The sequence below is a fragment of the Amblyomma americanum genome, chromosome 4, assembly GCF_052857255.1.
Source record: "Amblyomma americanum isolate KBUSLIRL-KWMA chromosome 4, ASM5285725v1, whole genome shotgun sequence".
NCBI lineage: Eukaryota > Metazoa > Arthropoda > Arachnida > Ixodida > Ixodidae > Amblyomma > Amblyomma americanum.
Window position 1 is genome coordinate 159,569,711 of NC_135500.1, and position 22,431 is coordinate 159,592,141.

The following is a 22,431-nucleotide window of genomic DNA, read 5'->3' on the forward strand; positions in this document are numbered from 1 at the left end:
GCGAATTGAAGTCAGCGACCAACAGGCCGAGAAGTTCTTGATCGTCTCGCTTTTTACACTCATGGCCAGTAGGAAGTGGGTGACACGGGTAGTGACAAACCGCATTTCAGGTTGCCTATACCTGTGCAAATGCCCGTCATGATGCTGTTCAATTTTTGTTGACTCCAGAACAGGTAAAAAGAGAACTTGAAGACAGCATGACACCCCTGATAGCAGGGCACTTTAGCTTTTGATGAACGGTGACAGCTTTGCTGCTTACACACGATCTTCGAAGCTCATCGCTTAGCCAATGGCAGAAACGATTGTTTCACTTGTTACTGTAACAAGAAGCTCTTCGCAGCCTGAGCCACAGACATCACGGTGGCTGGAAACTTTATTACGTTAAGCTGCAGCAGACAGACAAGCTCCCGATGCCGAGCAGTTCTTCATATTCCTTCATCATCCAGAGCGCCTCTTTGGCCAGCAAAAATACGTCAGGAGCATGAATGAACAGTATAATTGTGTGGCCGGCTCAATGTGATCTTTCTCCGCAAGTAAACAGTGTTTGCACTGAAGGTTTCACACTCTCAGGAAGCGGACACAATATCCTATTAAACCCTTGACAATATATACAAAAAAGATCCTGCAGCCTTATGACGGGTCTATTACTCCTTATTTCGTGCAATGCCTGCTGCGCAACCTCATCATACACCAAGCCCTCTACTTTTAAGAAAGCTGAGAAGCAGCACCTGCTCTACTACTACAGATGAAATGAACGTTCATATCATGTGTGTTCTGTAACGTTGTGCCGAACTGTAACCCCATAAACGGGGCTTATATTTACGCAAGCCGGGCCGTGGTCATTAGCTCCCCGCCCCACTTTCCCACGCGCGCCTGCCAGTAAAGGCATGGTTGGTTCCCAGTACCGCGTTCACTCTACAAGAATACGATGACTTTTTCAGTTTGCAGCTTCGTCACCGCGCTCTCTTTGTTGCTGACAGTGTTGTGTTGTTTTCATAGCCTCCGCCATTGAAGTCCATATTAAGAAGCTCTCAAACTCCATGTGGTGTCCGACACGGTGTTACGAAAATCGAGTCATCACGGATGAATTCAACGCAAAGGCGGCGGCACTCGATGCAAAAACAAAAAAAGACAACATATGTATCCGCCCCGCAGTCTAACATAACTGAAATAGTTACATTCAGCCCATATGAGATTATGCATTTCTAATAGTCACAACAAATAAATTCGTGCATTTCTGGTGAGGCAATCCGGTCGTGCCAGCTAAAGACATTGCCGCTACAGTATTTCTATGCTAGTGTGCAGTGAATCGAAAATTCATTAATTCACCAAAAACTTTTTGAAACTCTCAATATTATGAAGGCAGTTCTTCTAAGAAAGATTACAAGACGTTTGAAGAGGCTCTCTGGTTTATTTCTGCAACAAGGTAGCGAGACCGATGCAAGGAAAATGGCTGTACGAACAGCTTGAAGGGCCTGAATATTTCCTAGCAGATGAGCATTTCGGAGCGGGTATTCATCGTTCTCGTTAGGAACATCCTAGCCTTATATAAATCTGGCAATTACATTTTTCGGAAACTAGATTAATGCATTATTGCCCCCAAGATTTGATGCTTTAGACAGGACGGAAAACGGAAAACTTATTGCCTTAATCTGCACCTGTTTCACTTAGATAACTGAAAAACAAACCCCAAGTCGGACGACAAATCCTGCCTTACCTAGATGCTGTTTAGCTGCTGTTTTCTTCCACAGGTATTTTTTTATTTCCTCCGCTTCTGTCCACCCATCTCCAGCTACAAGGCACGCTTTGTGGAATCAGTGATGAAATGGTCTGAACCGAGGAAATGAGGCGAGAAATTCGACCCAAAGAACCTCCTACGAAGCAGAAGCTAAAACGCGAAATAAAGTTTCAGGACTTGCAGCGCTGGGCTACCACCTTGAAGGGAGAAGTTTAAGCTTTAATTGCTCCCAAGTCTCTCATCTGGCCTCCTGAAATCTTCGCAGAAAAGTGCCGGAGGAAGAAAAAAGGAAACAAATTAAAATATTAGAAACGCTAGATTTGATAGAAATGTTGAAAGACAAGGCAAATACTCTTCCTGATATGACAACGATTCTGGACTACTCACTGCATATACTCGCGTTCGGCACAACAAAATAGGCATGCTTTTCACGGGAAACGTAAATTTTGAAGTTAACCACACCAAAAAGAACGCTTGAACTGTAAGCTTTATTTTTTTAGGTTTGCGTCAAGAAAACGTTAACAATCTGTTATTTCACAGCTTGTGCTAGCTTTTAAGCACAAAGAGATTCAGATTGATTTTCAGGAAAAACTAGCAAATAATTCAGTGAAGTCCTTAGTGAATTCTTTCATCTTTAAAAAATAACACGGTTCCCATCTATATATCTTGATTGAAATTACACCTTTTCAGTTCATGGCATCAATCGCTGTTTATAGTGTGCACCTTGCTCATTCCGAATGAACATAAAGTAAAAAAGATATAACAGGGCCACGGCCTGTTTTTCTTTTTTGCTGTTCTTGCCGCAGCACTAGTAAGCATAGAAATTCAGGCAGCCGGCGTTATCGCTCCCTTACCCACTCCTGCTGACTGCCTTCACGAAATATACCGCACCAATTGGTGCTTTCTTTTTCTCAATTTCAATGTTTCAATAGGGTTGTTTGTCTTATAAAAAAGGGCACCAGTGAATAAAGCGTAATGATTAATTGGCAATATAAGTAATTATTTATTTATAGGTTATGCACGAGTAGCCTGGTAGACACAAACGGCAAGAAATTCTCTTCGAAAATCCTCCGGCTCACCACGCGCAATTTATTTCTAACGCGTGACGTTAAGCTTCCTGGAGGTTTAGCTCACCGTGACGAAGTCCAGCTGACTATAATTCCTGTGGGTGCTGTGCTGACCCGCGCGGTCATGGAGTCCTGGACATTGAAGTCGCAGACCCTAGATATAACATTTGCCTTCTTTCCCGATGCGGCAATGGAGGCAACGCTGCGCGGTGATTTTACAGCTTACCCTGGACGTCGAGCAAAGCGCGACTAAAATATATGCAGCCAAGGCTACCACCCAAGCCGCCCGAGTCCTTCGACGCTTGCGTGTTTCCGCTCATATGTAAACATGGGTTTCAGAAGCTCGCCTGGTTAGCATTAAATACTAAACCAGTCTCTACATTTGCCTTTAATTAACGCCGAAGAACGAAATAATGCGATATTGAAAATATATAAGCAATTACGCCTTTCTTGGACGAAGCCGCAATAATAAGATAATGGTACATCGTCAGGTTTAAGCTCGACCTTCTTTATTAGCCTACCTAAAGCCTGTTACCGAGAGCCTATTTTGAAAACCAGCAGCTTGTGTAACGGGGCTTTGTGCTTTGAAATAAAAATAATTCCATTCTATAAATGAGAACGGCTTTGGTTTAGCTCCGGTTGAACCTGGAATGACGCGATAGCTACAGCTGGTCGAGTGGAACTCGATCTGTCGAACTGCAAAGTCAGTCATTCGCCGCTGCTTATCGGTGGGCGTTCCTTCTTTATCTTCGTCCTTGCACGTGGATTCACTCTCTCCGCATCTCCACTCCTCCTCTACTAGGTTTCGCCAGCGCGCCGCGCCGACGGCAGCTGCCATGGTGGCCATAACGCTGCCATGCTGAAGGCTCAAAATACAAGCGTAATGTAGGCGCGCGGCACGCACGCCAACTGCGTGCTCTGACATCACTCCGCGCATGCGCACAACTGACGAAGCTGCCGGCGTCTGCTCCGCCGTCGGCGCAGCGGCGAGGCCCCCTAATCACTCTTCTCCAGTGCAGGGTAGCCAACCGGAACCCCTTTCTGGTTAACATCCCTGTCTTTCCCTCCTCCTCTTTATCTATCTATCATGAGGTTTGAAAGGAACCATACGATATAAGAGGGGACCTACCTGACACGGAGGCGACTTAACTGCGAACGTGCACTTCTTATAACATTTACTTTGGACCTGTAAACTTCTTTGTCGGCGAACGCAGACCAAGAACGCAGAAGAATCAAGAACGATGTAGCTTAAACCTTTTCTTGGTAGCACTGCATTTGGTTAGAACGCATTTTTTGCTACCGTTACCTGAAAAAGAACAACGATCAATCATTTATTCTAAAAGACAAAAATTGCGCCTGTTCACTTTCTTAAAACCTATATTCAATATCGGAAATTATGATGGATGTGAACATTGTTAATAAGGAATGCAAATACAGAAAGAAAACTTCTTAAGAAACAGAGTAAATATCTTTAGACCTCGGAAGGATAGCGTCTGTAACTAGCCCGAGTTGAAAACAGACACCATCTTCCTATTCCAACAAGCGAAAATTCTGCTAGAATGGTATTTTCTTGAGCGAGCTGCAATTCCAGATATCAACGTAAAATGGTACGTTGTCTACCACAAAGGTGTGCTGGTAGAAGCCGCACAATCTCTATCATTTTTTTTCAGTGAAAACCTAAAGCATACCACGGCCAATTTTTGTGAAATTGGAATATTTACGTAAATATTCTCCTATATTTATGCGCTTTTCACAGTATTTCTTCACGACGTAAATTCTGTGCGATGTTCCTTTTAATTTAAATTATGCGACAAGACAAAAAATATTTAACCATGCTTTTAGGTTTTATTCAACCCATCATCCAGGCCGCATTACAACACAGGCAAGGCATTGTTTCTGCGTTTTTTAACACAAAGAATGCTTTATGGCAGAGAAAAAAACAAACAGAGGAGGCGGAAATTCTGGAGGTGTTCTTGTGGCCTTTTATATTGAGATTATGATTCGTGAAGAAAACGAAAAATGATGACCTTGCTCATTCCCTACAACTTTTGCCAGCTTTTAAAAGTCACACACCTTGCTTCGCAAAGCGTTGACAAAAGAATACTCGAATGCAAAGCTCACCATTTCTTCGTGACTCTACTGCATTGTCTCTTTACAGAAACGAAAAACGCAGTTCGTGTCGGCAGCGACGTGTGCTACATTCAGAAGGAGGCTAAGTTTTGCGCTAAAGTGCAAAGTTTGTTTGATATCTATTGAATGAGATAACGTACACGAGGTTCTCGGAGTGTTTTTACCACATTTATTGTGAGATTATGCGTAAATGTACCCTCTCCTTTTTTCAAATGAGAATTTGCACTCTCTGGCAATATCGAAAACTTTAAACATATCTTGATTGCTGTATATATGAAATTTTGGTGTGGCGTTAACTGCTTTATCTAGTGATTTTTCATCGTCTGCGCAAATTGCCGACACCGTGACGCCTCGGCTGCAAGCTGGATTGGACACAGCAGGTGTACTTATAAGACCTTCGTACAGAACGTACCAATAAGTAATTTATGAGGGAAGCTGAGGTGCCACGACTTCCTCACACTAGATGGACACTTGAACGACGCCGTGAGAAAAGGGATAGCACAGGAAGTGAAAGTACAAAGAGAGGAAGCTGCCGCCACAGAAGAGGCGCCGATACAATTGGAAACATCTGGCGTTCATTACCGAGTACTAACATCGCGCAGCACACAAGCGCCTTTTCGATTTCGGCTTCAGATAAACGCCGCCGTCGAAACCAGGACTTAGGTCAATGACATGAAACGTTGGTGTGAACAGCTAGGATGTGCTACTGTTGTTGAAGATGTGCTAAATATTTATTAAAATATAACATCATTGATATTCTTTAGTCCGGAAAAGAACCGTACTAATAGAAGAAAAAGATTTTGAGCCTTTGTACGTCCCAAAAGCAGCCTATAGATATTTTTGCCTTCAATTTTATTTTATTCAGGCTTCGTAAACAGGAAGAAAATAGCCTACACTGCTCTCCTGTCTGTTCAAAGTAAGGGTTCCTTTGTTGAAATGTCCGAAAGAAGTTTTATTCTTCCCGTGGATCGTTCAACTTTGGGAGCGCCTCTGCAGCAGCTTTCTTTTCAGAGACTTTCCGTCTTAAAAAGTTTCCTTCTTGCTGTTTGCATTGCATACACATGCCGACATCCAAGGTGCGTATTTTTCTTAAAATATCGTTTACAATAGCAACGAATCGAAGCAGACGTTGGATTAAACAAGCTTTATTGTCGCAAGCATGACGAGTTCTATAAAAGGCTGCTAAAAGCATCAGAAACCTTGTGCTTTCTATAGCTGGCGCTATTGGCAAGAATGAAGCTTTCGTTGCAAAAGCAGCTTTTCTGCACTGCGATTTACCAAGAACAGGCTGTGATACATACGACGCGAGCGCATTGTGTCTTGTGGCATCTGGCATGTGTACAGTACGAGAGAATGAGTGTGTACTTCGAAAGCCGATTGATTGGACCACCGGGAGCGGTTTAAGTTCCTATCGAAAGTAAAACTTCAGCGAATATCGGTTATATTCCTTCAATCTTTTAACATGTTCCGCGTTGGATTGTAATACTTGCACCATGAATGGCATTTATTTGCACTGTCGCAATAAAAAATACTGCAATGGTCTTGCAACGAGAAGTTTCTGTTATCAATGCTCTGCAACAGTGCAAGTTTAGGAATTGCACAAGAGTATTTCTATACAATCCGGTATACAATTTCTGAAAAAAAATTGCCCTCAAAAGGTGCATGAACCACGTTCGGCAAAATAATTTACCATTACCAGAAAATCCAGGTTGCCAGAGTTACAAGCGCAGCAAGCTTTTATTATGCATGACCGTGTGCGCGACGTTGCGTTAGGCCTACCTTCGCCCTGTCCCAACGCCGGTGCCTTCTACCCGAGCCATCACTACTCTGCGCAAAAAGCCTTCAGCGCAGTTGACTTTTATCGGTAATCCCAGCGTAGTGGCACAAGCGCAACAGACCAACCAAGTTCTCAACGCAAAATTACCCAAACGCTCCGACAGGCACCAGTGTTTCACACCAATCTAACTGTCACACAAATACTCCTTAGACAAAGGTTAACGAGGAGTGTTTTTATGAGATTGCTTTTTATGTTTTTATGAGGTATGAGATAAAGCCGCCGCCCGAGCATTATTTCCTCGGGATCTGTCCTCCACATGTCCTGGAGATGGTAACTGATTTCAGCCCTCCGTAACGCATGCGGAAATTCTACAACACCTCCGTCTCACCTGGCAAATGAACCCAGGCCCCGCTCATGGTTTAGACAGATCCAAAAAAAAATGTCAGCTTATATAACTGGAAAGTATGTCATTCCACAATCCAGGCTGAATACCACTCGTTAAATTCAGAAGCTTTTAACTCAGACTGTAAATTCTAAGGCCAATTCGCAGAGCTAGCTAATAAGATATGGGCCTGAGAGGCTAATATCTTTTATGTATAACACAACAGGCAAGGGGGGAAGAATGGAAGGCAGCCCTGTCCGGTTCGACCCTTGTGGATCAGCGAACCTTCGCCGAAAGAGCACAGGCAGCACTCTTTGTCAAAGACATCCTGGACTGAGTACCCTAACACTGTCCCTAATTCGCGCTCAACATTTTTCTCAATAATCATTTTCATCATTATCATCAAGGCAGACATCTTTGGTACCGGAGATGGATACTACTAGATTGCATAATTCATTTTTGTAATAGTGCGAGTGTCTAAGCGAAAAAGCTCAGTGGCAAAGAGTGGAGCACAGCGAATTTTGTAGGTTCTCTATGTTCATGAATAGCAGATTGCCAGTATGTTTGAAGAAAAAGCAGTTTTATCTTGCCAGCACACACCTGGGAGCATAATGAAAGAACTTGCAGGCCAAAAAATGCTTGAATTTAAACAGAAATAAGCGCAGGGAGTATGGAAAACAAAATTATAGGCGCAACGAGGAAAACCGTACAGTTGGTAAAATACGAAAAGCGCGTTAATGACATACTACCTGAATTCATGGAAAAGAAACGGCTATGGACAAGAGGTATAACACTAAGAGAAGGTAACCTATTCTCGCTTAAGGTTATGATGTGGATTCCAGAATGGGTAAGAGATGCAGGGGGCAACATAACGTCAGCTGGGCAGATGAAACAGGAAGTTTCCGTGCCTAATGGGCTTACAGCAGGCACAAAACAAGGTTCAGTTGAAGAAAATGCAGTGATCATTGGCTAGCACTGGATGTATTGCGTGAGCGAGTAAACCAGCTACCGCTACAGTTGACGTCCTGCGTGCCAATTTTTGCTGCGTTATTGGGAAGCGTTAATTTTGCTAAGCATTTTCTTCGGTGGTTAGCGGCGTTGTCCTGGGTGCTGACCTTGTTATAATGCTTGCATTTTAATGCAGGGTCAGGTATTCTTTCGCAGCCCGTCTAATTTCACGGCAGTAAACTACCCATCAGGCAAAGGGAAACGCATGATCCAGCGAAGAATCGTAAGGTACAAATTTCTCTGCCCGTTTTACATATTTTATTACCACTTTTTCTTCACTGTGATTAACATAGCCATGAAGAATCTCTAAATCATTTTAACGACTTCGACTTTCAGCTTCTTTTGATAAAGAAGAAACGCGAAAAGTCCTGTCTTCCTGCGCACCATCAGGATGTTCCTGTTTTTTACCAGTGAGACCAGCGAGACTGCACTCGATTTTTAATAACAAAAAGTCGTGCAGTTTCCGGTATTGAGCTACCGGATAAAATGAGCATTCTTCTTTAACACGATACAATAGTGAGGACAGAACTGTTGAAGTGGAAAATGAGCCCCATGTGGCATGCGATAATGATCACGCACAGAGATACAGCCCGCGATAGTTCCTTGCCTCGTCATTGACGATAAAAGATGTCAATATCTACACGTATTACCAGACATATCATAAAAACGTCCCAGAATACGGTAATCAGTTACCGCTGACAGCCTATTCAGCAGCTTATAAGCTGGAAAAAAATTGAGGAAACTCCCCTGAATTCACTACACAGTAATAACAACTGAAACCCCTGGGAAAAAGCTTCTGTCTCGGCCAATTCGCGTTGGTGAAAGTTTGATTTTCAAAATTATGAAGGAGCAGACAGTCGAAAAATTTAATTACTGCGTAAGTAATAATGAAAGCATATGGAGTGGATGAAGAAATTATTGCTTAGACTTACACAGGTTTGTAATAAATGCAAATAACACGTTTTCACAAGGAAAATGTGTTAGAACCATTTTGCGTTGTTTAAACGGGGAATGATTAAATCTTTTTTTTCTATACAAAAGGCCGATGCGCTTGGATATAAAAAAACACACAAATACCTGTTGTGAAGTGTATTAGTTGTCACAAGCAATAAACATCCACCAAACAGGCCTAGCAGTCTGGGTGTAAATCGTCGGTGCCTGTAAAGACAATACATTTTTAGCGGCAACATGTAAGTAATGCATAACATGTTCCTTGAAAACTGAATATGCATACCATCACCCCACTGTGGGGGAAATTCCCTTAAATTTATTGTGAACCTAAGTAGGAAGCATGGGTAAATTCCCTTAAATTTATTGTGAACCTAAGTAGGAAGCATAAGGCTAATCAAATAATTTTTGACAATTTTGAAGGACTTTTCGGTCCTGCACCGAAAAAATTCAGCAAAGAGATTCAAACTTTAAAGAATAAACGATTAAAATAAGGTTTTAAGCGGTTTTCACACACAAATAGCCATTATTTGACATCGGTAATTCTATTTAATTAGGCACTACTATTTATTTTCCGCCATTATTGAAGCCGTGACGTATAATCTGCCGCTTTCGTATTCCCTGAAAGTTTGTAGGTATCACACAAGAAAAGATGTAAAGCACAAAACTTTTCCTTCAAAATGAATATACAGGTTTGCGCGGAACCCGTACCCGGAACAGAACTTGCATGAACTCTGACGTCAATAATTCCTAAAAAGCATCTGAAGGCAACTGTAACTCTTAAGATTTGCTCGTTTTCCGGTGTACGTGTTAAGACTTTTGAGGTCGCTTCAATACCGAAGGGCGCAGTTAAACTGGCATGATAAGAATTTCACATTATATCGTTCCGTATTTTATTCCAAGTTCGTCGTATATTCTGAAGAGAAGCTCGATCACTGCAGTGTTTCAGAACTCAGCCTAGAGGGTCAGATTCAAATGGATAGCATTATTTACAGAAAGCAGGCAGTATGAAGGGTTTCTGAGAGTGCTAGAATAACAGAATTATTTAGTGGAAATAAAAAAAATTTCTATCATTTCGCTAATGATGTTGCCAACCTCAACATAGAGTGCGCATCTGAGCATGAGTGTCAAATACTCCATTTTTGTTGGTTTACCTCCACTGTGTAGCTAGAAAAGGTGGCGTATAACACAGCGCTAGACATGTAAAACGGTAATCAACATAGCGAAGCTTTCGCTACTGAGTATTTCTTGCGAAAACAAGCAGCACGTTATGTCATGCCTGTCATTGCAGAATTATATATGCAAGAGATTCCCGTTTTATTGATTTTGTTATTACTACCCGGAACTCCCCATGCCCGGTTGTCAGTATGTAAACATAATCCCAAGCCTATATAGTTGAGCGTTCGACAGAAACCCGTCTGGCGAGGGAAAATCAGCATATCCTTTTAAACGAACACTCGGGAAAGTCATAAAGAAAAAAATCGTAAGAGAATTGACGTTTCGGCACCACTACGGGTGACTGGGATTCCGCGCGCATACTTGAAAAAGAGAAATCATTATCTACTCGCCTGATCAAGGAATCCCTTCACATACAAATGACAAGCCAAGCGATTAACGGGACACAGGGCAATCTACCCGAGATATACATCCGCACGATACGCAATGTTTTCCCTAAGTGAGCAGCAGCCCGTCTCGTTTTTCATCCCATTGTGAACAAGGCACCCCTAGTGGTGCCGAAACGTCAATTCTCTTACGGTTTTTTCCTTTATGATTTTGGCGAGTGTTCGCTTAAAAGGATATGCTATAATCCCAAGCCACTCGTCCTTATTTCGATGCTCATATTCGTACTTGCGGGAATACTAACAGCAGCGTCTCTTGTTCTGTGCGAGTGAAACGGGTAAGCTAATGCCATCACCTGCTGCCACGCGCATGTACCGCCGGTATTTTGCTCAAAGGGAGCCGGTAAAAAGTGCGGCGAATGCCTAACAGGCCGTCCGTCTCGCAGCAGCTGGCAGCCGACAGCGGATGGCTGCGCGCAAAAGCCTGCCCAAAATAGCGGAGCGGGAATGGTGGCTCGAAGGCCCTGTTAAGCCTCCACAAACTGCTACAATTTGCATGCATCAACGCCTCAACATCCCTAATATCCCCCGTGTTCTTTTCGTTTCATGACTCCTGCTTAGGAGGACTGGTTTCCCGAGCGAGCTTTAGCCGGCAGAGGGGAAAACGTTGCTTGTACAAGAATTCAATAGGCACGGCTCTTTTCTCGGTCGTCTCTTAAAATGACTTACGGCTCCAGCTTCGCAAATGCATTCTTGCCGTGCCCTTTTTTTCATCTTTTTTTTTGTTGTTGAAATCCGGTAGCCATCCTGAAAACAGCTGCCGACTGGAACTGTTATACCTCGTCCCGACCGTCGGCTTGTAGGCGCTCCATTCACAACGATGCCTATTAGGATTTGGGTGTACGGCGCTAAAGTACGACAGTTTGTACGTGAGCTGGTTCTTGCCCTTAAGAACTCATGGCACAAACCTTATTAGGAGCACAGAAAGATTCCCTGGCGGTGAAAATAAACGTGTTTCTCTTATTCTTACTTTTCAAGCGTTTACCCTAACCAGACATGCTGAAAGCTGCTGAAAAAAATTCCATTTTCCGAAGTAATCTGCCTGTGCGATAGAGTAATAGATTTCGATGTAGCAGCTTGGCGTGCACTTTAAAGCGATTTTTTGCTTTAACGCGGAAATTATATCCAATGCGCAGATTTCAAGTGGGGCTGATTGTTTCAAGCGTTGTCGTAAGAGCAATAGCAAATTTGTGGTTCAGCCGCCGCGGTGGCTGAGTGGTTACGGCACTAGGCTGCCGGCCCGAAAGACGCGAGTTCGATCCCGGCCGCGGCGGTCGAATTTCGCTGAAGACGAAATTCTAGAGGCCCGTGTACTGTGCGATGTCAGTGCACGTTAAAGAACCCCAGGTGGTCGAAATTTCCGGAGCCCTTCACTACGGCGTCTCTCATAGCCTGAGCCGCTTTGGGACGTTAAACCCCCATAAACCAAACGAACTGTTTGGTTTATGTCAATTTTAATCAGGTCCTTCAATCCATTTTTGACCTCCGGTTTGATAGTCTGAAAGGGGGTTTACTTGCTAATGCTTTTATTGTGGTAGTATATTTTTTCATGAAAAATCTGGAGAGAAAAAACAAAAGCTGGATAGCCAGTCCTTTAGCATCTTCAAAGAAACAAGAAATAAGTGAGCGTCAGCTTTTCATACACAGTTTTTCGCTACTAGAAGTGTGGGACGACGTGATTGGGAATTTTTGTTGTATTTTAGGCATTGCGCAAGTTCTCAACACTGCGCACTCTGTCTGGTCGCGAGGGCTAAAAAACCTGTATGGGAGCTAAATACGAGAAAAAGCCCGTCAAATGCGTCACATGCCTTACGTACACGAATCCTCGAAGTTGCAGCTCTGCGTACATCGCAAAATGTGTCAAATGTCTCAAAGTATGTTTGAGACCACATGCTTCGTCGCTTTACTTAAGCAACAATGCCCATCATTGGTCTAGTGCATCCACTCCAAAAACCGCGTTTCTGAATGGCTCTTACGTCATTAGGCATTGAAAGGATTAAGTGCCAGGCAAATCAGATGCAGAAATTCAAATGTCGCACTTGCAGAAGCGTGCCATCCGTTTCTTCGCTGCAAAAACAACAAAGCGCTACGAAAAAGTGCTACACGTAGGCCGGAAGCCCGCTCTTTCTTTATCCGTTCGACAGTGCCTTTTATACGCTGCGAAGCAAAACCTTAGAGGACCGCACCAAACCACGATTTTCTTAAGAGCATTAAGTTGAGCATTTTTTAACTAAAATTAAAAGTGCCCTGCTGTACTGTTAAACGTTCATTGTCGATTCGCAGCTGCGCAGGCCGTTAGCAGATAGCAAGAATTTCTGTGTACATGGATGTACACAAGGAAACAACTTTGAACCTAAGGATTGCGTCGCCAAGCAGGAAAATAATTTATTTTTAAGGTCTGTTTTGTAAGGCATCATATATTTTAACTAAAGGGAATTACGCCGTGTTTTCCAAGGGCACAGGGTAGGCAAAACATCAAAAAAATTTCATTTTTAGATTGATTAATATCAAATACTACATTCTTTTCTAAATAGTTTTCAATACCGCACTTCTTCCTGCGTTGTATATTTCTGTTTAAAGAATAGCTTTGAAAATGATGAAGCAAGTGGACAGGCCACATTATCTGACGGGGCAATGTCTTACAAGCCATTTTAACCACGATTTAATGTCTGGAACTGAATTTTTTGTAGTTCAGTTGCAGTATGAGTATATTTAGGAAGAATGTTGGAGCTCTTAGGCTCCATGATAGTATTTTATATTCCTTTATTCGCATCTCCTGGGAGCAAGCTTCAAGAATACCACTATACTACCAGAGGCACTAAGGATAGGCATATGAGATGCTCTCATAACATTCAACCGCGGTAAAATAAAAAGAGCAAGGGTTCTGGAGTCCTTTTGGCTAACCTGAAGCTGTTAAACTCTTCACCAGCTGAGAGAAGTTGACTGGCGACAACCTTCCTCTGCTGGCTCAGCAGCACAAAAAGTAAAAAAAGAAGGCCAGGAAGCTAATTGACTGGTAAAAAATGGTAAAAGAAGTTGAATAATGACAATGGTGGTCGTGCCTATGGAATAAATTTGTCAACAAGTGTTGGCAAAGCGAAAAACTAGGTTGTAAATTTACTATCTACTTTAAACTAATTTATCTTAAAACTAGTTTTTGTTTGTTACAACGGTACCATTATCTTCAAAGCAATACAAAGCAGAAGGGCAATTCCTTGTTTGCAATTTATATGAGCATGTGGGAATCTACTGAACCAAAATTAGGCATGTGCAACAATCTGTTTTGACTTTATAGAAGGAAATAAAGCCAAAAGCGACCTTAAATCTCGTCTTAGAGAAAAAAAATCATCCAAATATTAGTGCTTTAATTGTGTAACATAGTTTGGTTCAGCAGGTAGAGCACAAAAAACAATAAAATTGATATAAAAAGGTAGGCGCTATATCAAATGGTTGTCGACAAAAGTGTAACGAAAGATGCCTCCTTGCTTCCCCGCGGAACATTCACTATTTCGCTACGACGCTGGCGCAAGCATCTTTTAACTGGACGTGCCTATAATGTTTGTTATAAAGAAGGAGACAATTTTTGCCTTAGCTTTCTACACTGGAATTTGGCGGCTGCGCTTTAAATGTGCGTAAAAAACTAATATTGACAATATACTTCGTTTTAAGAGAAAACTAATACCTGCATGCGGGAACTTCACTCCGCTGCGTAATAAGCCTATTTCTAGTTAATATTTACCGCTACATAGGGTGCAAGCGTTTCCGAGGATAATAGACTGCAACCAAATGATTCGCAAATTAAAGGCAGTCCATAAGTTAATTTTGACCACCGTAGTGCCCCATTTGCAGCGATAGCTACATTGCGGTAACATTTCGAGCCTTCAGTATGGCAGCGCTGCCACCCCGTGGCTCCGCCGCCACGCCGTGGCTGCGCCGCCACGCTGTCACGTAGTGCGGAGCAGCTGCCGGCGGCGTCGCGCTGTGGCTGATCACGTGGTTGGTCATGTGGCCAAGTTCCACTCAGCCAGCTTTAGCTATCGCGTCACTCCGGGTTTAACGAGAGCCAAACCACTGCCAATTTTTTTTACAGCTGCTAAAGGCAGTAGTTTTCTTACGACGTATTGCTGAGACGCGGTGAATGGCGAGAGGATCTGAAAAGATGCTTTTCGGTAGATCTCAGCTTTACACTTTAAATATCTATCACCGCTTATCGACATTCTTGCAGCATCACATGCCATTTTAATAAAGTATTTTCTAAAGCAAAACGATATGGCTCAAGCTTTGAACAATAATATGCCGTAAAATAAACAATTAGACAATTTCCTTAACGGGAGGTATTTGTATCTGGCAATTATATATGCCTGTCAACATTCATCTCACAGACGCAAGAGCGAAGTGACTTCTTTTATTTTACGCGTCAAAATTAGAATAAATATTTACATTGATTTTATTCGTCAGTGCAGGCTATAACCCTTGGAAAATTGTTAAGGTGACCAATTGGTCTATTTGTAAAACGAAAAAAAAATACTGAAAGGGTCATTCATAAGCTTCTTCTGCGCTTTTTCTTGCCTGTGCTGCTCATCTCGGCAGCACCCGACATGCCCAGATAGGCGCTGTCTCTGCTTAACCCTATTTATGGCCTGGTGGGGTGTTGTATTTTTCGCCAAGCAAGCTTTATAAAGCAAACCACGAGGCAGGAAAATTAGTATTTTCAGCGCTTCTTTCTCTGGGTAACGCGGCAGGAGAGGGTAAGAACGGTAAGAAACGGTAAGAGATACTGAGGCATGTGTTTTTGTGAATGCGCGGATGGCAATGTTATGAACAAAGGCATTTCAAAATAAAAAATCTGCAACGACAAAAACCAGCATGTGTTAAACTCACCAGTCCCTTAATAACAGATACCGTCGCGCGGATTATAAGTTTTTACGAAGATAAAGCATGCCGACAATGCCTGAGGCATCCTGCTTTGAAGTGAGCACAGAACCAGCGGTCGCAAGCACCATACCTACGTGAGCATTAACAGTTAATTATAATATGCGCGCGCTGATTTCGAGAGATATTGTACAAAGGCGGTTGGTTTGTTCATATAAGAGCCACAGCGAAAGTATGTGGAGGTTTCGGTGAATATGTAACTTTTCTGAAGATTTTCTTGCGCTTTGTCACACACCATACAGGAAACGTGACGAAATTCCAAGCAAGCTGATACTTGTTCGGTACCCCACTTTAGGAAAGTAATGCATGGCAATGCCACCCTTTGGCGCGTACCCGAGATTGTTGGCTGTGGCTATGTTCTGCTTTAGTGTTGGTGACAAAAAACTGAATTTATGTGTGGTCATGATAGCCATGATAATGGTCCTTATATGCTTATATCCTGCAAAATCACTGAACGGCTAGAGTAATGACGCTCAATAACTTCACCATTTCTTGTTCTCATGCTAATTGTTTCTCCAGAGGCAGCGGGAGGGAAACCGAGCCGTGGTGGCCAGATTTCAATAGAGGCGATCCGCCAAATGCGATTGTACTGCGCAATAGAATAGAATGGAATGTTATGGGAGCCAAAATATTCGCAGCAGGTTTCTCACCGGAGTGCGCACCGTACTATGCTGCTTGAACACTGTCATCGCATCATAGTGCCACCGCTTCACGATTTAACTAGTTTTGCAACCCCTTTTTAATTACTGTAGAACTCCAGCTTTTTATATACTTAAAGAATGTGAAACAGCAGTTTAAAAAAGTGATTTCCCTGTATTCTTTAGTTATGGCGGCACATGACTACTATACTCCTGACCAAGCAACACAAATCTCTTTGCGAATAGTTTGATGGCGGGGTGTTTCTTTTCTGTTTTTCATAAAGATCCCCTGTCCAACAGTCACTCTGACGCAACATTCACTATTTTTCACTGGATAAGTAGGGACCTTATCACGTAATTTTCCACAGCAATACTCTCATGCGCCATACATTCCATCTTGAAGTACCCCACAAAAAGAGGTTCATGTACTTCTTTTTGTAGCCGTCGTTCTTTTCATACCACTTTGCGCTCGTTTACACATATTTCTACAGTACACGTGAGGGAGCAAATAGTTATGAAGAAATTTGCCGATTGTTTCTTTTTGTCGGCATATTTGACTCTTGTGTCTCAGCAGCTTCTTTTCCAACACCATGCACAAGCTATGTTGCTAGTCCCGTTTTTGTTAAAAATAAAGGCATAATGAGAATTATTTGGTAGCGCCGTACTTTGCGCCCACTAGTCATATAAGTTGATTTAAAAACACGGCAGTCTAATCTGAGTAGATTACAGCAATATACCGCTGAATTTGCAAACGGAGGGCTAGGCCAGCGTACCGGTGCTTCTGTCTGGCCAGAATTTGCCGTAGAACATTGTAGAGGAATAGAGCGAAGAGAAAAAATAAACAGTGAGCAGAACATCTGATGCCCGGTGGTGTGATAAGGGGGTGTATTTGGCATCTCATTTTTCATGGCGAAGAAATTAGCAACTATAAACCTTTTACCCCAAAAACCATTATCGTAATTTTGCTATCACCGCTATTTCTTGTACGCCTTACGGTACTCTGTTTAAGAGATGACAAAGTAAGAGGGAGAAAAATCTAAGCACGCGAGAAAAAGAACCAACAGCACGAGAATGATGGCGCGTAAAGAACAACAGTGCACGTGATATAATTATCAAGGCACCCTTGATTAGCGATAGCGGCGTCGTGTTTCTTTCAGGCATGTCACTACTCGATTGGATCCTCCAAGCGCAGCCGCTACGAGGAACGGGGAGCGGAAAGGGGAAAGTTGGGCCTGTTCTGCGGGCACGTACCTGTACAAGAGGGCCGCCCGCTTCAGGCTGCGCAGAAACTACAGAGCACCTGTTGTCCCCAATCTCTATTCTTTATGGTACGCTGAAGCTCTTCATCAACGGAGGCACGTGCGAGCCGCACCTGTGTGTGTACTCTGACTGGCTTCATGTACGAATGTAACACTGAATTATACAGCCGTAAGGTCAGCTATGATCGCTGTTGCACTTTCCACCATTTTGTGATGATCTATAAACATACACATAAATATTTTATTTTATGTTCGTGACCTCATGCAGAGGAGCTGCGGCTTCTCGAAGTATTGAAAATGTATCCACGCAACGATTATTATGTGTTCATCCCCATGAGAGACGACGCTCTGCTAATAATAATACAGCAATCGGGTGACGACAATCCGGCTAATAATAATAATAATAATAATTGGTTTTTTGGGGAAAGGAAATGGCGCAGTATCTGTCTCAAATATCGTTGGACACCTGAACCGCACCGTAAGGGAAGGAATAAAGGAGGGAGTGAAAGAAGAAAGGAAGAAGAGGTGCCGTAGTGGAGGGCTCCGGAAAACTTTCGACCACCTGGGGATCTTTTATCGTGCACTGACATCGCACAGCACACGGGCGCCTTAGCGTTTTTACTCCACAAAAACGCAGCCTGCCGCGGTCGGGTTCGAACCCGGGAACTCCGGATCAGTAATGTAGCACCCTAACCACTGAGCCACCGCGGCGGGTACAATCCGGCTGCCCGATCCAATTTTCTGCAGATCTCGGGTAAGCGCTGTGTCTACAGATGTTGTTTCGGAGCAGCAGCTTACAAAGAGGCCAGCATCTAGCTTTTTTTTTTTAAAAAAAGCGCTACTGTGTAAATAAGGTTGCGCAATAATTTTGGTCTAGGCAGAGAAAAGTAACGAATTTACCACTTGTAGTGTAGGGGTCGACGTACAGTGTCGATATTTGTGGTTTGATTCTTTTCCAAGTCTTAACTGAATCATTTTATTGCATAACCACATTCTTGGACTACACGTGCCAGGACAGGCGGGTTGGCTATATTGAAAATTGGGTTGGGTTTATTGGTGCTGTTCCATCTCACACGTTAGAAATGTGTTGCACCAGGAAAGTCAAGACGACGAGAGGAAGATCCAGTAATTGCGAGGACTAGATCTCCCGCGTAAAGAGAATGTGAGTAGAGAAGTTTTCCATGACATATGGCAGAGAAAGTCCGACATGAGGAATTTAGAATAATAAATAATATCGCAGACCTAACAACGGACATACTATGGTTCTTCATTTTTTGTTTTGTTATGAGCTGGCATTGCCGTGACAGCGTTTTTCTTTTTGTGCTTCGCGAATGCTGTCCTTTTTTTCCTTTCTTTGCGAGGCTAGTAGCCGAAAGCGAGAAAAAGTAGGGATTCAAGCTACTGTCTCTCACAGATCTCGTGCGCTGTTTTCGTTTGGCCGCTTGTCATTCTCAGGGTAGCAGCCCTGATCTTTCAATGTCGCAGTGAAACTGATTTGCACGAGAGAGGAGTTTTTTGCCACCCACTGGTTTCTGGGGACGCACACGTGAGTATTTGGGGAGAGTCCACGAACAAAGAATGGCAGGGATACCATATATTGATACGGGAATAAAAGAAGAGGCGGAGAGCGAGCGCCAGCGGCGAGCGCGCGGCTCTAGCACGAGGGAGATAGAACGAGAAAGCTTGGCCGCCGCCGGTCGTGCTTCACCGGCTCTCCTCCGTACTGCTGCTATATTTCTCTGGGCGGGCCCGTGGCCACCCCGTGGCATCCTACACCGTAACATTTTGGTGGAAGCGGTGGGATTCGAACCCACGCCTTCGAAGAGACTGGTGCCTAAAACCAGCAGCACGTGTGCGACATGCTTGACCAGGGAATCATTGCCCCTTCTTGTAGCCCTTGGTCCGCCCCTGTCGTCCTTGTGCGCAAGAAGGATGGAACATTCCGCTTCTGCGTTGACTATCGGAAGCTAAATGCTATTACTAATTGCGACGTGTACCCGCTGCCTCGCCTCGACGATGCGCTTGACCGCCTGAAGGGGGCCCGTTATTTTTCCACGCTAGATCTGCTCTCGGGCTACTGGCAGGTGCCTGTTCACCCCGATGATGCGGAAAAGACGGCTTTCGTGACTCCCGACGGCCTTTACCAGTTCAACCGTATGCCCTTCGGTCTCTCGAACGCTCCAGCCACCTTCAAGCGTCTCATGGACCGAGTCTTAGGCCATTTGAAGTGGACTATGGCGTTGGTCTACCTGGATGACGTAATTGTCTACGCGGCTACATTTGAAGAACACCAGAGACGCCTCAAACTCGTCCTCGAAGCCCTTACCTCTGCTGGGCTTCGCTTAAAATCAAAAAAATGTTTCTTCGGTTTCGCGGAGGTGACGTACTTGGGTCACGTTGTGAGCCGGCATGGCATCCGTCCCGACCCTGAAAAGCTATAAGCGCTTACAGCTTACGAAGCTCCCACCACCGCCAAGGAGCTCAAAGGTTTCCTTGGATTTGCTTCGTATTTCCGTCGTTTCATTCCGGACTTTGCCAAGCGCAGCGCTTCATTGACCGCCCTGCTGAAGAAGAATGCACCGTGGAGTTGGACGCAGGCCCAACAGCTCGCGTTTCTTGACGTCAAGCACGCCCTCCTCGAGCCTCCTACATTGGCCCATTACGACGAATCGGCCCCCATCGTCCTCCACACGGATGCCAGCCAAGATGGGCTCGGCGCTGTCCTCCTGCAAGAAGACGAGTCTGGTGACCACAAAGTCCTAGCTTATGCCAGCCGCCAGCTTTCCGACGTTGAGCGCCGCCGCCACTCTTCAGAACTCGAGTGCCTCGCCGTTGTCTGGGCCGTCGAGAAGTTCCGTCCCTACCTGTACGGCCGTCACTTCACCATAGTCACGGACAATAGCGCTCTCACTTGGCTGCAGTCCGCCAAACATTTGAATGCCAAGATTGCACGCTGGTCCCTGCAACTTCAAGAGTACAATTTCACAATAGTGCATCGGCGCGGCTCTGCCCATCAAGATGCCGATTTCCTTTCTCGCCACCCTTGTTCCGTGACGGCTTTGACGGACCTGAGGACTGCACAAACGCAAGATCACGCCATTGCTGCCATAATCGACTCCCTTGGCACCGCCGCCGGCGCAGGCCTCCGCCAGCTACGCCGGGTCTATCGAATGAAGGACGACCTCTTGTGTCATGTGAAGCGGCTCCGTGGTCGACCACCCGTCTGGTTGCCAGTTGTGCCGGCAACACTGCGGTCGCAAATCTTGCGCGGCTTACACGACGCTCCCACGGCTGGTCACCTTGGTCGCGGCAAGACCTACGCACGAGTGTCGGAGCGGTTTTGGTGGCCTAATATGTCCAGAGATGTCAAGGAACACGTGGCGTCCTGCCAGACATGCCAGTACAGAAAACCGTCCACAGGTGTAACCAAGCCACCCCCGCAGGCTTTTTCGCCACCAAGTTCACCTTTCGAGCTGGTTGGACTGGATCATTTGGGCCCGTTTCCGAAGACGCGTGCCGGCAACCGGTATGTTCTGGTTGCGATCGACTACTTCTCCAAGTGGGTCGAAGCACTGCCCGTTCCAGACACGTCGTCCGCTCATGCCGTCGCGTTTGTGGAACAGCATCTCGTTCTTCGGCACGGTGTTCCCCGGCGCCTCATCACGGACCGTGGGAGCTGCTTTATGTCCCATGAATTCGAGCGAGCCCTCCGCTCCTTCGGCATTGCGCATTCCACTACATCCGTCAATCATCCGCAGTGCAATGGCCTCGTGGAGCGTGTTAACCGTACCCTCACGGATATACTCGCATCCTACGTCGCTCCGTCCCACACAAACTGGGATCGTATTGTTTCTGCTGCAGCTTTTGCAGTCAACACTGCAGCGCAAGAAACAACGCATGTGACGCCGTTCTCAGTCGTCTATGGCAGAACGCCCTCCATCCCTCTCGACGCGCAGTTGGGCCTTCCCCATCCTACTGCGTCACCAACTGAATCTGCTCAACGACTTCATTCCGCCCGCCTCGACGCCCAGCGCAATCTCCTCACGGCTCACGCGCGTGTGCAAGCGGCCAACGCGGCAGCACCACCACATCCCCCCTTCCGGCCCGGTGACTTGGTCCTCGTTCGCCGCACCATCCGTGCGACTGGCCGTGCCGCATAGCTCTTGCCCCGATACCGCGGCCCTTACCGTGTCGTTGCCCGACTCGGCCCCGTGACATACCGCCTCGAAGACCTGCCAGAGCATCGACCATGCGGTGTCCACCACATTTTCCCAGAGCATGTTTCAAACATGAAGCGATATGTCTACGGCGCCTGCGGTGACTCCGACTTAGCTACCGGGTCCTCATCAGTGCCGTCGTCGCCTGCTGGCTCCATGCCTTCCCCACGCAATGCAGTCCCATAAACGGATCGCCGCTCAATATGCATAAAACTCCCTGAAGTTAGCCTAACCGGTGTGGGACCTTCTTCGGCGACTGCAGACACCTTCGCCCAGCTCACACACTTCGAATTCAACAAAGAGTGTGACCGTTTCCTATCTGCGAGCCCACATTGCATCGCCCCAGGAAACCCTGCATCAAAGCACGGCCTGACTTCTCCGCCCCCCCCCCCCCCCCCCCCCCCCCTCGGTGGAAAGGTGATACGGGAATAAAAGAAGAGGCGGAGAGCGAGCGCGAGCGGCGAGCGCGCGGGTCTAGCACGAGGGAGATAGAACGAGAAAGCTTGGCCGCCGCCGGTCGTGCTTCGCCGGCTCTCCTCCGTACTGCTGCTATATTTCTCTGGGCGGGCCCGTGGCCACCCCGTGGCATCCCTCACCGTAACAATATTCATCTTCGTCGTGTAGAAGTATGTTGTTAGCTGTGAACATTGCATGGCAGAGGTGTCGTTGCCTACCTATTGCTCAAGAATAAAGTAACATTTTTTTGGTATCTCCGC